Consider the following 17111-nt stretch of genomic DNA (forward strand, 5'->3'; position numbering starts at 1 on the left):
CAGCCGTGCCAGTCAGTTGGCATAGGGCATAGCCATAGGGTAGGATGCGTACTGCTCCCACACATCTGGTTCATGTGGAAGTCAGGTGTAGACCTGTGTACAACTGTGGAAGTCAGGTGTAGACCTGTGTACAACTGTGGAAGTCAGGTGTAGACTGTAAGGAAGTCATTCCCCAGGGATGTGCAACAGCCTGTTTTGTAAGTGCTGTGCTGTTTACAGAACTTTTTGTACCAGTAAATATCTTTCCAGGTAGGTTCTTTCTGCAGAGATTATAAGATCTGAATTTTTTCTTAAATGCCAGAGAGAGTAAAGAGGGGGTGAAAGAGGAAAGTGGGAATGAGAAAAGGAGGAAGAGCTGAATGAGTTAAGTCTGGTATTTGAGATGCCAGTTGGCATGTCCACATCACACCCACACGAGAAGCCTGGGTTGAGTTCTCAGCTCCCAACTTGAGTCCCCACAACCACTGTGGGCAGTTGGAGAATGAACTAGTGAGTAGAAAAACCTTTCTTCTTATCCTTCTCTGCTTTTCTCCTTTTTAAGAAAAGAAAAAAGGTAAGTGTAAGCCTGGAGTCACAGGATGGTGACACTCGCCTGTGAGGACGTACAGATGTTCATTATTCCATATGGAATTTCTTTTCACATGAACAAAGCAGGTCCTGGTAAAAGATCAAGCTGCATATAGAAGAGTTGATAGAAAAATCTGGCAAACTGGGTGTGGATTTATGTTGTTACTGCATAACATCACAACAGTGCCCAAGAAACAACTGAAGGTTTTTGGGGATGCTACTGATTGGCCCATGAATACTGGTATATTTAAACACTTCAGTGACCTCAGTTACTATCCAAATAGATGGAGGCTGAGCTTGGCCTGTTGTGATGGGAAGGTTCCACTGGGGGTCTCGCCAACTAGAACCTTTCCAATAGCAGCAGAGGCAAACAGTTTGATTGGATGGAGATAATGAAGCCTTAGCCTCAGAGGAGGCACTGGTTCTGATATCTCTTGCCCCAGTGCTCTGTGGAGATGATGGGGTTGACATTATACTGTTGGAAGAAGGAGGAGGAGAAGGAGGAAGAGGAGATGCGCAAACTACTTCATTAAGTCTCTGTGAGGTACATATAAGACCATGGTGTTCTGTGCCCATGGCACCCACTGTTCATTGGTAAAGAATTCAAATTCAGAGGGCCTCAGTGCCTGAGTGGCTCCAAAGAACCGTGGCTGCTCTGTGGAACTCAGTGTGTGGCACTTGTGTGGTAAGAAGCCTTTGGGGAGGAAGTGGCAAGCAAAGGCATGACCAGGGAACTGCTGGTACTCAAAGGCAGGTGAGGGAGCTTTCATTGAAGCCAAATGCCATCCTTGGGAGAAAGCAGATAAGGTAGTCCCGTACAATTTGAGAAGATTTTAAGTTTTTATTTGAAGGGGAGAATCACAGAGAGGATGGACCAATAGAGAGAGGGAGAAATCTTCCATCCACTGGGTCACTCCCCAAGTGGTCACGATGGCTGAAGTTGAACCAGTCTGAAGCCAAGAGCCATAAACTTCTTCTGGGTTTCCCCTGTGTATACAGGTGCCCAAGGACTTCTGACATTTTCAGTTGCTTTTCCATGCCATAAGCAGGGAGCTGGACAGAAACTGGAGCAGCTGAGACTCAAGCCAATATCTCTATGGAATGCTGGTGTTGCAAGGAGAGGATTAATGTTCTATGCCATGGTACCAATCCCAGGTGTCCCCACATTGATCACATGGGCCAATGATAATCTATACCAGAAAGAGCTTCACATGCTGGCCATGGCAGCCACGTGGAAAGTCTGCTCAAATGCCAGATACTACCAAAAAAACAAAAATTTATTTCAGTTCATGCTTCTCCACTTTTAGCAGATCAAGCAGACCAGAAAACACAAGAGTAGAGAAGACTCTGATTATTGAATCAGTGATGTTAAGACAGTGGCGGAGTAGCAAAGACAGAAAAAAAAAAAAAAAAACCTCCATGTCAGAATACAGAAATCAAATCAAATACATCTTTCAGTCTGTGTTCTTGACTGTAAAGATGAACAATGGGTGTTTGATTTCTGCTTAGAATTCCTAAGAACATTGTCTCTAGCTTTGTGTTTAAATCAAATACTGTGGCCTGCCTCACCCTCAGCCTTCCTCAGCTGGGCATTTACTCAGCAGACAACAGGGAAGAGATTTTCAGAAGCTCATGCTTGCCACCTCGTGCTACCCCTCCGTGATGCTCTCCTGCCCCATCACCCTTGCTTCTCTCTTCTCTGAAGAGTAATTCCAGAGCATCAGCCTTCGATGTGCAGGCATGTGTCATTGAGACATGATCCTTGGTCTCAAGGAGCACACCTTTTGGAAGGAAAGAGTGAGGCTGGAGTAGCCATGCACATTCGATGGGTTGTGGACTGCCACAAAGGACAGCAATTTGTACATGCTAGGTGAGCCCCACAGGTATAGGGCTCTGTGAACTTAGAAAGAACTCATTGCTGGCCCTGGGATTGTTCAAGCCATCCCCAGATACATAAATGAATCTACACATTAAAAATAAAATAGCTCACTGTAGAATTTTGAGAACAGGGAAAAATTATCATGCCATGGGGGCTCGTGTTGTGGCACGATAGGTTAGGCCACCTCCTGCTAGGCCAACAACCCATATGGGTACTGGGTTGAGTCCAAGTTGCTCCACTTCTGATCCAGCTCCCCAGTAATGGCCTGGGAAAGCAGTGGGAAGTGGCCAAAGAGCTCAGGACCCTGCACCCATCTGGGAAACCTAGAGAAAGCACTCGCTCTTGGCTTCAGCCTAACCCAACCCTAAAGGTAAATTCAACCATCAGATGGAAGATTCTCTCTCTCTTTCTGTCCCACCCCCAACTGTACCTTTCAAGTACATTTAAAAAAAACTAAAAAGAAAGCTATTATGCCATGTGCTGATAAAGGAGAAATTGGATCATTTATCCATACTGGAGGCCGGGTAATTGAGGCCATTATGGAAGATGGTTGGACAATTTCTTGTAAAGTTAACTGTGCACTTATCAGGTGGTCCAGTGCTTATACTCTTTGAGCATTCACCCAAAAGAAATGGAAACTTCTGTATACACACATATGCACACACTCACACAGGAGCACACACATGTATGTGTACAAACAGCTGCACAAATACACATAAGCACATATAAACACACACACAAAATACATGACTCAAGCACACAGTCATATATGCACAAGCATGCATACATACATAATACATATATATGCATGCCTGTATTTGCACACATGCACACAATCTATTCATCAACACACATAGACATACATTGAGATATGTGTGCACACCTACATCAACCTATACATACCTATAAAGATATAAATACCAAGAACATACAGACACAATCGCACATGCATATATAAAATGTCTACACATATGTAGTGACCTAACCACACATGTACTTATCCATACATAGCTTTATATATGCTAAAATACACACATACACTTACATTAAAAAAAATCCTGGCTTATAAATGGCCATGGCAGTTTCAATCAGAATTGTCCTGATTCTGAAAAATCAACTCAGCGTATCAACAGATACACATTTGGAAAAATCTCCGGCCCATCTCCACAATGACGTACGATGCCTCGCTCAGAAGGAGACAAACTACTGGCATCTGGGATAACACAGATGAGCCTGAAAGGCATTGTGCCTGATGATAGAAGTCTGTCTGCCTAATATTCTCAGAGATGGAGAACCAGTCAGTGGTTACCCAGGAACAGGACAGTGTGGGGGTGGTGAGACCAAGGGGTAGCAGCAGGGGGCTCTTCAGGGGATGGTACAGGTTCATGTCCTGATGGAGGTGTTGATGTGTGATTGATGGGAGAGGGTTAAATTGAGCTATACATAAATACACACTATGAGTTAGAAATGGTGCAGGTGTGTGGGCCAGTTCATCATGTTGTCTAGTCACGTTCCCATGTTGGTTTCCTGCTTCTGCCCTTGCACCAAGGTTGTGTAAAATCTTCATCTCAGGGAAAAGCCCGAGGGCACTGAGGACCCTGAGCTGTGTTTGCACCTTCCTGTGAGTTGCCCTTCACCTTGAATCAAACCTAAAATCCAGTTGATCCCAGATGGGCATGTGTGATAGATGTGACATGGACTTCCAAGTGTTGTGGGAGTTCAGAAAAGAGGGGTAACTTTGGAGAAGTGAGGTCAGGCAGGACTTCGCCAGGGGAGGTGATGTGGAGACCAATGCTGAGGACGAGTGGAATTGGGACTGGAGTGATGGAGATGGCATTCAGATAGGAAAAGCACGGCCGGCCAGTTGTTCCGGGAAGGGAGGGCTCAGGTTCCCACAGTGCAAACTCCTGATGGGGAGCGGGGTTGGCAGCAGCAGTGGAGGGGCCCAACTGGTGTGTTCTGAAGGGGACAATGAATGTTCCCATGAAGGAGTTAGCTGGTAACTGTGTCCTAGACCTCAGGTGTCTTTCATCTTCAGCGGCAAAAATGGAACTTGCTGAAGATAGCAGGAAGCCTTCATCAATGGCAAGTGGCGATGTCAGCCTGCATGTGACATTCTAGGAGGCTGAGGCCAGTGATCATCTGGAAGAGCCTGGTATGGGAAGGGAATAACAGCTGGATGGGCGCACGACCACACAGCTCCCTGCCAGGCATCCCGCTTTGGGTTGGAACTGAGCTGACCATTCTAGGACTGGCTTGAAAGGTTCTGTGAATGTGGTCTGCCAGGGCAGGCATCTGGAAGCCCTCTGGGATGTAGGAGTGAGGAGATAGAGGAATTTGGAGGCATGGAGCCACACTACAAGTTGCCTCGTCCAAGGGCTGGTGTACTCTGTCCCTCCACACGGCCTTGTGACCAGGACATCACAGGGATATGAATAGTCCAGCAGAAACCAGCAAGGGTAAGCAGGGAAGGGGGCGGAAGATGAGCAGGTGTGCCAGCCTTTGTATAAGGATACTTCAGAAAGTTCTTGCAGGATGAAATGAAAAGACATTTCTGTTGACCCCACCTTTTTTTCAAGTTTACATGTTGCGTTTACATATCGAATGTATGTTCCACAACCTTTGGGAAGGCCAATCTGTGAATAAATTTCCAACATTGTGCCCCACCCAAATAAATGTATCGTTTCATTCCGCTTTCCATAAACCTTGTGAAGTGGCCTCCTCTGTGCAGACACACACCATCCGGAGCCTGGAAAGTAAGAAGCAGCTTCCTGTTTCCCGGGTCATCTTCTTCCCACTGTCATTTGGTTCAGACTGACACCTGATAGATAGGGTGCACTTCACCTGCTGGAACCACTGCTGCTGCTACCACCATTCCAACTTCCTTAACAAACTGCTGCCCCAGCCCTCATCACAGAGAAGCAGACGCATTTGATCAACCATGGCAACCAGCTTCAAGATGAGTGGAAAATCCCTCATTTTCCAGGTGGCTACAAGCAGTCTCTGGAAGCCCAGAGAGCAGCCCTCTCCAATGAATGCTGATTGCCAGGATACCCTGAGTTATCAGTACAGACATCACAATGCCCCAGACCCCATCCTCGGGAGTTGTTCATCTGAAGGGCTCCCTCCTCGGGTCTTATCACTGGCAAGAATTCATCCGCCCTCCCTGGAGGGTAGGGTCTGCTGTTTTAGTTCACTGTGTGATTGTGATGAGAGAGGGAGTGGGTGAGGCAGAGCTGATTAGCTGGGACCCCAGCTGCCTGTCCTCATCGAGAGCTACTTGGGATTTTATGTGGGTAGAATTCCTGTTAGGAAATCTTTCTATCTCTTTTTAAAAAGATGTATTTATTAATTTGAAAGGCAAGGTTACAGGAAGAAAGGGAGGGGGAGTGAGAGAGAAATCTTCCCTCTGCCGGCTTGTTCCTGAAGTCCACATGGCAATCAGCGCAGGCAGAGGCTGAGGCGAGGAGCCAGGAGCTCCACGTGGGTCTCTCATGTGGGTGACAGGAGCCGACACAACCCATCATCTACTGCCGCTCAGGATGCGTTAGCGGGGATCTTGGAAGCAGGGTAGCTGCGACTCAAAATAGGATGCAATATAGCATACAGGTGTCCCGAGTAGCAGCTTACCCCATTTAGCACAGTGCCCAACTCCAAGTTTTAGTGCTTAAGCCATCGAGTTAGGCAACATCTTGTTGTGGCAGATCTAACAAACTTTTACAGATATATTTACGAAACTCTAAGTATGATTTTGAGTGTTTTATTGGCTGATTAATATTCCATTCTCTTTCTTAAAAATTTGTTTGTTTGAAAGTAAGAATTACAAAGAGGTATGGATAGAGAGAGAGAGACAGAGAGAGATCTTCTATCCACTGGTTCACTCCCTAAATGGTCACCATGTCAGGGATGGGCCAGGTTGAAGCCAGGAGCTGGGAGCTCCATGCAGGTCTCCCAAGTGGGTGACAGGAGCCCAAGCACTTGGGCCGTGCTCTGCTGCTTCTCAAACACCTGGGCAGGAAGCTGGATGGGAAATGGAGCAGCCTGTGTTTTAACCCATGCTCTATGGGATGCCAGCATCTTAGGAGGTGGTTTTACCTGCCATACCACGATGTCAGTCCCAATATTGCACTTTGTAGTTGTATGGCTATTTAACTAAACTTCAAAATATACAGTGTGCCTAAATATTTCTGTATCAAAGTGGTTACAATGGACAAACTTACACATGAACTGTGTAAGCACATGGTAACCCATTGCCAAGGACAGAGTAGAGATAATTACAAGATAAAAGATGAGTCAAAGCCCAGCATTGTGGCATTATGCCCGTATAATAGCATCACATACGATGCTGGTTCAAGTCTCTGGTGCTCCACTTCCAATCCAGCTCTCTGTAGTGCCCTGGCAAGCCTGTGGAAGATGGCCCAGGGGCTTGGACCCCAGTCACCTATGTGGGAGACCGGGATGCAGTTCCTGGCTCCCGGCTGCAGCCTCCCTTGTAACTGGCTGTTGTAGTCATTTGAAGAATGAGTAAGAAGATGGAAGATCTCTCTCACAACCTCTCTTTTTCTCTCCTCTCTCCCTCCTCCTTCATAACAGTCTGTCTTCCAAATAAATAAATCTTTAAAAACAAGAGAGATGCTCATGCAACACTTTTTTTTAAACACTTGGTCAAACTGCCTTCCCCAAAGGTTGGACCAACTAGCATTCCTACACGCTAGAATGGGGAGCCAGTGTTCCCACCTCCTGCCAAGCGGGATGTTTTTCAGTGTGTAACTCTTCTGCTTTGGCAAGCAAAATGGTCATTGAATTTCATAATGAAAGGAGTTGAGTATCTTCACATTTCCTTGTCAAAATTCCCAGTTGTTTAGAAATGGCAAAATGGCAATCTGTATGCTTTATCACGTTTTTTTTTAAACTGTCTTGCTTCTCTTAATGTTTAAATACTGCCGTTCTCACATAATCATCTCATCTTTCTGCTACAGTGTTTCTCCCACTTGCCACGTTTCTGTTTCTTTCATTGGCATGGGTTTGCTCTGGCCTTGTCATTCAGAATTCATCGCCATTTGCCTATGATAGCTCCTGAGTGTCAGCTTTATGGGTTCTGACCTGAGTAGCCATACAATTTCCTACTTTTCCTGAGAGTATTGACCTACATTTCTTTAACAAGCTTTTGCCAATCTCTGGAGAAAAACAAGGCAGACAGATATTTGATACATGTATTGTTTGGAATTATTTCTGACAAGCAGGGTTTGTGCTTTTAATTACTATTACTCTAATGCAGCCAAATGACTGTGCTGTAGTGGGTCCTGTGGGCTGAGTGATACTGGGTGTCACCCACTGTTCCAGCCAGTGGATCTCAGCTGCCGCTCCCACTGCCTGCAGGGAATGCAGACTTCGCATCCATCCCCAAACCTGCCAATCCGCCTTCCAAATGACTCAGGTGTATGGTCCGTTTCTGGGAACTCTGCACTGGCTGTTGCAGGCAGATCTGCCCACTGCACACCTGCCCACTGACTTCTCATGCTTTCCTCTCAAGCACTTTCTGTGCTAGTCACCAAGGACACACCTGAGAAGGTGTTTGAGTGGCAGTCCAGTTCCCACTTACCCAGGCACATGAAGTCACACATGTGCACAAAGTTGCTGCCGCCTGGGCACATTGACATCACTTCCCCATAGAGCAGGTGGATTTCAGAAAGATGCAGTAGAGTAGGGTTAAACGTTTCTGAGTTCCTGCTCCCTCCTGAGAGAAAGCATGTGCTGCCCCAGCAGCAAGAAACCTCTAAGGGCAGATGCCTCCATGTCACATACAAAAGATGAAATAACAATAATTTAAAAAAAAAACCCTGCAGTGCCACTGCCTAGCCTTCCATCAGGAGGGGAAACAATGCAAGGATCTCTGTTCATAAGAAACTACACGTGATGCTGTTAAACATCAGCTAATATCCTTGAATGCTTTGAGATGTTCTACTGTTTCCTGTCCTGCTATGTGTGTGTATGTGAACAGAATTGCAAACTATATACATCCATAAGGACCCAAACCATGAAAACTATAAGGGAAATATTTTTGATGCTTCTATGGATTGATTTTTAATAATGTGTGTTTACTTGAAAAATAGAAACATCTCAGCCATGGGCTCACTCCCCAGATGGCGACCACAGGCAGCGGGATGGGCCAGGACAAAGCTGAAGCCAGGAACTCAATCCGGGTCTCCCACGACTCAAGCCACCATGACTGCTTCCCAGGGCTGGCATCTGTAGGAAACTGGAGTTGGGAGCAGGAACCTGGAATCCAGTCTAGGTACCCCAAATGAGATGCAAGCATGTTGGCCAGCATCTTAACCACCAGGTTCATTTCTCAAGGAGAGCCACCGAGATTTCTGCATGCCCTTGTGGAAGCCAGAGCTTTCTAGCAGGCCGTGGATTGCTCCACCTGGAGCTACTCATCTCCCCTTCCAGGGCACGTGAGATCTAAAGCCCCAGAGCCTCCCAGTCATGAAATACCTCCTGATGACCCATGAGGGGACGCCTCATCCCCTGCCCATTCTTCCTTTGAAGACGTGCCCAAATGACAGAGATAGAAGACAGAGAAGGTGTTTAGGCTTAAATATCTTGCAAGTGCTCAGTGCAGCCACTTACTGATTTTTGTCCCTGGATGTGAAGTTCACCAACTACATCACAAAGCCCTGGTTTTAGGGGTGTGTGTATGTGTGTGTACATGCTAGTGTGTGTGGCTTTTAGGGGTGGGTGTGTGTGTGCACGCAATGTGTGTGAGAGTGTGTGTGGTTTTCATGTGTTTGCTTGTTCATCCTCACATCCTGAAAGACCTCCTTCTCATAGCATTGTTACTGCTACAGTTCAGTATATGAAGAGAGTTCTCCCTACTTTGAATTATGAAAGAAAAGGCAGCCAGTTCTGACTCATTCAGGCTCTGACTTGCTCAGGCTGGTTGAAGTGTGTGTCTGGCACCCTTAAAAGCTCTCTACTCCCAAATCCAAGATGGACTCCCAATGAGACTGTAGAATATATCTTAACAAAAGGATGCTGGACTCTCTAAAATTGTCCATATCTACAATGTCAGGATACACTTAAATAGCAGAATGATGGACATGTGACTGTTGCTGAATGACTATCCTGTGTAATAATACAGGGAAACAGTGGGGAAATGGGAAATTGTGAGAGAAGGGGAAATCCTTGAGCCAATGAAGCTGTATTATATAAAAAAGAAATTAACCAATTAGTTTTCAGAAAGAGAAACGCTCTTCTGTCTGCTGATCCTCCAGCGTTGCTTCTTGTCTGTACAGCCTCTCTATAGTAGGACATAGATAAGATTATAAAGGTCATCTGACATTCTTCTTTTGGAGAGACAAAGCTCTCAATAAGAAATAAACATATCATTGCATATTTGCTTTCTAATCTATGCTACTAAAATGTACGTCATCTTGGATTTCATACAACATTTGAGAGAAAAATGTTCAGATCATTCAAGTGCGTTGGTGGCCCAGGAATGACCTCTGTGCCTTTAGCACACACCCACCTGGCTGTGAGCATGAATAGCCATTCACACACGCGTGCAGTGTGCACACATGGCCGACTGCATCGTGGGACATGCAGCTGCCCGCATGCTTACATCTCAACACTCATGCTCATACACACGTCACCATACACATGCAGGCCCTCTGTCAACCTGTGAGCATCATTGCTGGCCACATCGCTCAAAATCCTCTTAGAAGCAACAAAACCCGCCTTTCATTTCTGTCCTGACAAATTCACACAAGTTAGCACTAAAAACACCAGCTGTTTCCTTTTAAAAATCCATATTGCCAAGTTTCTAGGTGATGTTGTAGATAGATGCATCATATTATTTATCAAATTCATTAATAGTTTATTTAGAGTCTACCTTGTCAAGTTTACTTTTCAGCATGTTTTATTTATGCCCTGAGTTTTATAAAAATGGCACTACTTATCTAAACTACCAAAATCATTATAATCCTATCATACTAGCACTATTTGTTTTTCCCTCATAATCCTTGGCACATTCCACAGAGAGAGAAATAGAGTCTTAATGTATCATAGAATCTACTTGGGCAACCAAATTATACTTACAAATATTAGCTAGGCAAAAATTAACTCACATGATTGACATTTCACAGTCTAATAGACTGTCTACATTCAGGATGAATATTCTTAATCCCCAAAACTGAAGTCCCAAGGACCCCGATAATTCAAACTCTTCCATACACCAACTTGCTACTACATATAGAAAATCCCCCACCCTGAAGCCCATGCAATGCATTGCAGCTGAACTCAGGAACACTAAAATACTCAAAAAAATTGGCTCCACTCTATGGGGATATGGTATTTATGAGGCTTACATGAACTTCAGGTTTAGACTTGGGGCCTACAGGGAACATTCCAGAATCTGAAGAAACATGCATTACCTATGGTCCCAAACCTTCTAGGATTAAACATCCATTGTGTGGTTTCGCAGCTGTTCTTTGTGTGTGCATGTGCCTGCATGTGTGTGCATGTATTTCTTAACAGCCATAGTCAGAAAGCTTCTCCTCAAAAACACAGGATCAGGCTTTGTGTGTCCATCCTCGAGCCGCTTAGAAACTGCTGCTTTGGTTTCCATGGAAACTGGTTGCCTTCTGAGAATGCTATACTTGAACTTGAGTACTTTGTAACAGCCAATGTGGCTGGAGGAGAATTCACTTTCATGCTCGCACATAGGATTCTGGGCTAGCCTCAGGTGCTTCCACTGGACTGTTAATGGTCTGATGGCTGTCCTTCCCATTGGTGACCCAAGTATACTATGACATAATTTGGAGTGACATATCAAGAGGACGAATGGAGGGGAAAGGGAGAGAGGACCCCGAGAAAGAATCCATAGTCTCTGTGATCTGATCAGCGGGTGATAAATTTCTCCTTCCGCCATTTTCTATCCGCCACTCCAATCTCTAAATGGTGCCATGTGGGAGGGGCACTGTACTGGATTTAGATTCTAGGACTCATGATGGGATTCATTGAATAAACAGTCCATGATTGCATTTTCTAATTAGCACCCAAGATATCAGACACTCAATTTCTGATAAGGACACAGACTTTCCCCCTTCAATCTTTCATTATTATTGCTATTTGCTATCACTGCTGGCAGGCAAGAAGTCAAAGTTCACTCACAGCTTTCTCTTTTTCTACCTAATTATTAGTAAATTATCTTATGATGTAAAATACAGTATGTTTATGACCATAAGGACATAAATAGTAGGAAGAAATGACCTCCCTATTACTATGCAAATTCAAGGAAAATATTGTTTAGAATATTTTTGGGTTAATAATCATTCTTATTGTGCAAAATAAATCAACTTGTTCCAGGAACATGGTTTGAAACAAACTTCAGCATGAGTACAATATGAATGTTTCTCCTCTCACGGCAGAGAGTTTAGCCAGCCTGCCAGGTAATGGGGTTGTTGTCATCTTCTTTAAAACTCACATCACACACAGCCTCCCCTAGCCTGGAAACATGTGTTTGATTAATGGTTATAATCAGAGTAACTTCATTATGTAAGCATAGTAACCTAGCTGAGAGGATATTTTGGTATGTGCTAAGAACTTATTAATTCCTGGCTGGAGAAATCATTTCCTTTATAGCGATTAGAGCTTCCCAGTAGGCATCCCCGCTTGCTGCAAATTTTATGAACAATAAGTATTTGGATAAGAAGCATTTTTTTAACGCTGCTAAAGTGAAAATTGCAGTTGGTGTTTGCACGGGGACTTCCGACACGCTCAGTGGGTTCCACCAACATAATCTCGTTCATCCTCTTCACGACTTTAGGAGACTGCGGAGTCCATTGTTTCCCCAGATGAGGACAAGGAAGGGAACTGAGAGGTCCACCCCAGCGGGGACGCGCTGAGAAGCCCACCCCGGCGGGGACGCGCTGAGAGGCCCACCCCGGTGGGGACGCGCTGAGAGGCCCACCCCGGTGGGGACGCACTGCTTGGTTTCTGAGTAGCTGCAGACGAGGCAGAAACACAGTTGCAAAACCTTGTCCCTAGCAAAGTCCTGCAGATGTTCCAAGGAACAACTGCACATCTCCTATCACAGAAGCGAGGCAACTGTCCGTCTACCTGCGATGGAATACTGTTAGGGCTTCCGCAAGGTGGGGATAATGCTATGTAATACAACATGGATGGAACCTGTGGACATTATACTGCATGAAATGAGCGGGGCGTCAAGGAGTAACTCCTGCCGCGTTCCTCCATCGTGGAGCTCCTGATACAAGCAGAATCCTAGAGACAGAGAGCATCACGCAGCTTGCCAGGGGATGAGGGACTGGAGGCTGAGGAGACATCGGAATTGGTGTTTAATGAATACCAAGTTTTAGTTTAGGAAGGTGAAGGGCTCTTCGACATGGATTGCAGTCCAGGTGGTGCCTCAATCTAGGTGTCCTTATGAGGTGGATTCTATGGTAAACTGCATGCTGTGTACATTGTAGCCAACCCCCACAGCCACCAAGGAAGACTGTTCAGAGAGCAAAGTAGTATTTGGTAGCTGAAAAAATGCCCCTGGTGGTTCCTGGACTGCTCCAGGTAAGTTAAGGAGCAGGCATGACAGAAGGAGGAGTTGTTTAGGTGTTGATGGAGAGGGAACTGGCCCCATCTACCAAGAAGGTTTGCTAGTATAAGTGCAGTCCTGGTGGCAGATGATTGATGGAGAAGATGGCCAGCCCTCTTCTGTTTTCAAGAGTGTCATCATGGGGGGTCAGCACTGTGCCTTAGCATTTAAAGCTGCCACCTGAGACGTCAACATTCCATGTGGACACTGAGTCCTGGCTGCTTCACGGCCTGGGAGAGCATCATAAAATGGCCCAAGTACTTGGGGCCCTGCACCCACACAGGAGACCTGGAAGAAGCTCCTGGTTCCTGGCTTCCGATCTGGCTCAGCTCTGCTGCCATTGCAGCCATCCAGGGAGTGGAGCAGCAGATGGAAGATTTCTCAGTTTTCTCTGTCTCTCTCTTTCCCTTTTCTCTCTTTCCATTCTTCCCTCCCCCCCTCCACTCCCCCCCCCATAACTCTGCCTTTCAAATAAATAGATAAAACCTTGAAAAATAAATCTGTCATGAGGAAGACCAAAGTCACACCCTAGACCAAGGGACCCACATCATGTGTTTTTGACCCGTGTGACCTTACAGATGTTTGAAATTCTGCTTTGAGAATGAATTCTGATATGGCATAGGAGCAAATCCTGAATGCATGAGCCACCATGCTCATGTCATCCTGCCTCCCTGATATAGGTATCAGTCATCTACTGTCCCACTGTGGGGTCCTTAAGCCTCTCCTCCTTGCACCCCTCAGCAAAGGCTGTGGTCCTCCACTCCACAGGGCCTGTCAGTCCCAAGGTAACAACACCATGAAGCTTGCACAAATAACCCAGTTATGTGGGTCTCCAGGTAACAGGAAATCACGCCTCAACCTGGGAGAGTTTTGACTCAATGTTCCCAACCTGGCCCAGGACTGCATGTCAGCCCCACTAGCTGGAGGGCACAGCAGCATTCATGTCCAGCTGCTGCGAGAATTTGGACTTCCCCATCCACTCTCCCATACCTGAAGCTGGAGTGTAATATCACATAGGAAATAGTACCACCGTGACTCATGGAGAGAGAGTCCAAAGGAGCAAGAAATTGATGCTCTAGAGCTTGCATGACGCCATGCTTCTGCTTTCTGAGCAAGGAGCAGCCCGTGCTCCACATTGGTTTGGATTCAGATCGTTGGATGTACTCCCCAGTCAGCATCATTCCACATGTGAGGGTGCTTCCAAAAGTTTGTGCAAAGAAGGACATCTCTTTCAATGCAAAACTTCCTGAAATTCACATATACAAGGGGTCTTTGGAAAATGCATATTGCTAAACAGAAAACTATGCATAGATTTCAAAAAGTAAGCTTATCTGTAAATTCAGTTTCTTCACAAGATTTCTGAAGTGCTGTCAGATACAATCCATCCATTCTGGCATGAGGTCATGGGGGTGTTAAGGGGAGAGGGGGATCCTCACAGAATGGGTTCAGGTGCTTCTGGGAACACTCTGGACTTGGGGACAGAGCAAGGCCATGCAGAGTGTCTGTTCTCAGGGGTTCTGTGCCCTCTGGGTCAGCCCTGGCCTCCTCCACTCAGGTGAAGCAACGATGAGACTGTGACCTTGTGACAAGAAAGCCTCGCTCCCCCCGGTGTTGCAAGCACTCATCCTCTCCTATCAGCCTTAATGAAGCCAGGAATCTTCTCTCCTGAAATCACATATTTTGCTGGGAGATGGTGGATGTAAAAGTGACCTTAAACTTGAAAGGATGTACACAGCAAGTGCCTCTTCTACTTAGTGTGGTGTGACCTTTGACCTGCTTAGCTTCTTGAGGGGAAACGCAAAACAAAACAAGGAAATGGAAGGTTAACCATCTTGGGGATCAACAGAGATAACTTTGTGGTCCTTGCTTTGACAGTGACATTGCAGCTTTAGGACCTCACTAGATGAAACCTGGATTAGGGTTGTGTGTCGGAGAGAGGTGTGAAGAGGATAGATCTATTATTTGCTAGTCCTTAGCACTGCACTTCTCAGAAACAAGGGGGGAAGGGAGATGTCAAGTATGAAATTAATCCAACAAGGGTTTTATGTCTGCTTTCTTTTAATCATAGACATCTGTTAATACAAATTTAAGTTCAATGAATCTACTAAAAATGCTATTTCTACATCTCTTATGTGTACTTAAGGCATCGTTGAGAATCTACTTAAAATGGCACTTACAAATTTGTGGGCCATGTCTACAGCTAATCTGTCGCTTCTGTCTCGTTGTGTGAATTAAGTGCATGCACGTGTGTGAGAATGTTGCAAGGACACAATGGGCTGTGGATGTCACTGGAAATGTCAGGAAGAGAGAAGGAAAGCCGGAGGAAAGGGATACGAGAGAGGGAAAGGGCAAATGACAGGACAGGCAGGATGAAGAGAGGGGAACTGGGAAGGACCTTGGCGATCGTGTGAGTGAACTGGTTCAATGCAGGCTACATGTCAGGATCGCTGAGACACCAGAATCATTCCCTGAGTCAGCTGAGAATACTGAGGCCATGGCAGCTGAGCTCCTGCCCAAGGGCAGCCACGTGAAACTGGACACAAGCCCCCGTTCCACCTCCCCAGTCCTATCTGTAGTCCTGAGGGAGCAGTCCCCCGCCTAGGACACTCCGGGGCACCCATGAGTGCCCTCCACCCACAAGTGGAAGAGGCACCCGTTCCAGGACCTGGGCTTTGACACACTGGCTCATTCCTACTTTTGCCTATGATAACTTAAAAAGTTATCATGCACAATCAGTTTAATTCAATGCCTGAAGATGTTGATTATGGAATCCAGGCACTATATAAACCGTCAAAATTATGCCAGCTTCTATTAGGTTTTAAAAGTATCTTTAAGGGCTGGTGTTGTGGCCCAGCAGGCTAGGACACTACATACTATGTCGATATCCCATGTCAGAGCACAGATTGGACTCCCAGCCACTCTCCTTCTGCCCCAGCTCCCAGACAATGTACTTATAAGGTGGCAAAACTATAGCCAAAGTACTTGGGAGCCATTGCCACCCATGGGGGAGACTCAGATGGAGTTCTGGGCTCCTGGCTTCAGCCTGGCCCAGCACTGTCTATGGTGGCCATTTGGGGAATGAACTCTCTCACTCTAACACTCCTCCCACTGCCGTGTGTGTGTGTGTGTGAGTGTGTGTGTGTGCCTCTCTTTATCATTCTGCTTTCCTTAAACACTTAAATCCATGGGCTAGGCTTGGCATAGTTATATTAGACTGTAATCCAGGGGGAATGGGAATGCTCAACGCTCAGGGATGGTTTTCTTGTGTGCTGTGTAATTTTTGATTTGTGAGTTCATGATGAGCAGAGCTTCATCCAGGAGAAGCCCCGTGGGTTTGCTGGATGTACAATCTTTCTAGATTACGTTAATGTTTCCATGGCTGGATTTCTTGGGCCTATTGCCTAGCTCAGCTTACTTTCACAGTCATTCTTTAGCAGGAATTGGACTCCAAGCTTAGAGAGGCAGACCAGTAACAATATCTCAGGGGAGGCACTTTTTCCTACATCCAAAACACGGGCCATCATGTTTCATTCTCTATTAAGACCAGTTGAGCAAGTATCTCAGAGCATGCCCCACATCCGGGACTTTGGGCGGGTGGGAGACTGGGTGGGGATTCTCCCTCAATATCCCCCTTCACCTCAGATACATAAATAGTATAATAAAAATATATATTAAAAAAAAGATTCAGCCCTCTGAGGAGCTAGATGTGGAAATGTGACTTCTAACCCCTGGGTCTCAGGCCACCAAAGTCCTGGCACCACCGTACCCCTGGCCTTCCCAAATCCTCCTGTGGTCATGACCCTCAGTTTTTGTCTTACACTTCCATAGCCGCAGAATGCAGGTTTAGAGGTATTTGTTGTATGCTGTACAGAGGCTCTAAGTGGTTTACACATGGAGTGGGGGTCTTATGTCACCATCACAATAATGGAAGCTTCCGATTAAGTTTTGAAGTGTTGGAGAAGATATTCAAGAAGCTTCTGAAATACATGTTTGCATTCTCTCAGTCAGTGGAAATCAGTGGAAGCTATAGCTGCCTCCTATTGCTATGGGAGACCA

General features: G+C 45.8%; 1 protein-coding gene across 1 annotated transcript in view; it reads left to right on the plus strand.

The window, feature by feature from the left end:
* Positions 1-17111, plus strand: part of DSCAM (DS cell adhesion molecule) — a 526318-nt gene that overhangs the window by 375197 nt on the left and 134010 nt on the right. The gene's annotated exons all lie outside the window — the stretch shown is intronic.

The sequence above is a fragment of the Ochotona princeps genome, chromosome 3 (genome assembly GCF_030435755.1).
Source record: "Ochotona princeps isolate mOchPri1 chromosome 3, mOchPri1.hap1, whole genome shotgun sequence".
Taxonomy (NCBI): domain Eukaryota; kingdom Metazoa; phylum Chordata; class Mammalia; order Lagomorpha; family Ochotonidae; genus Ochotona; species Ochotona princeps.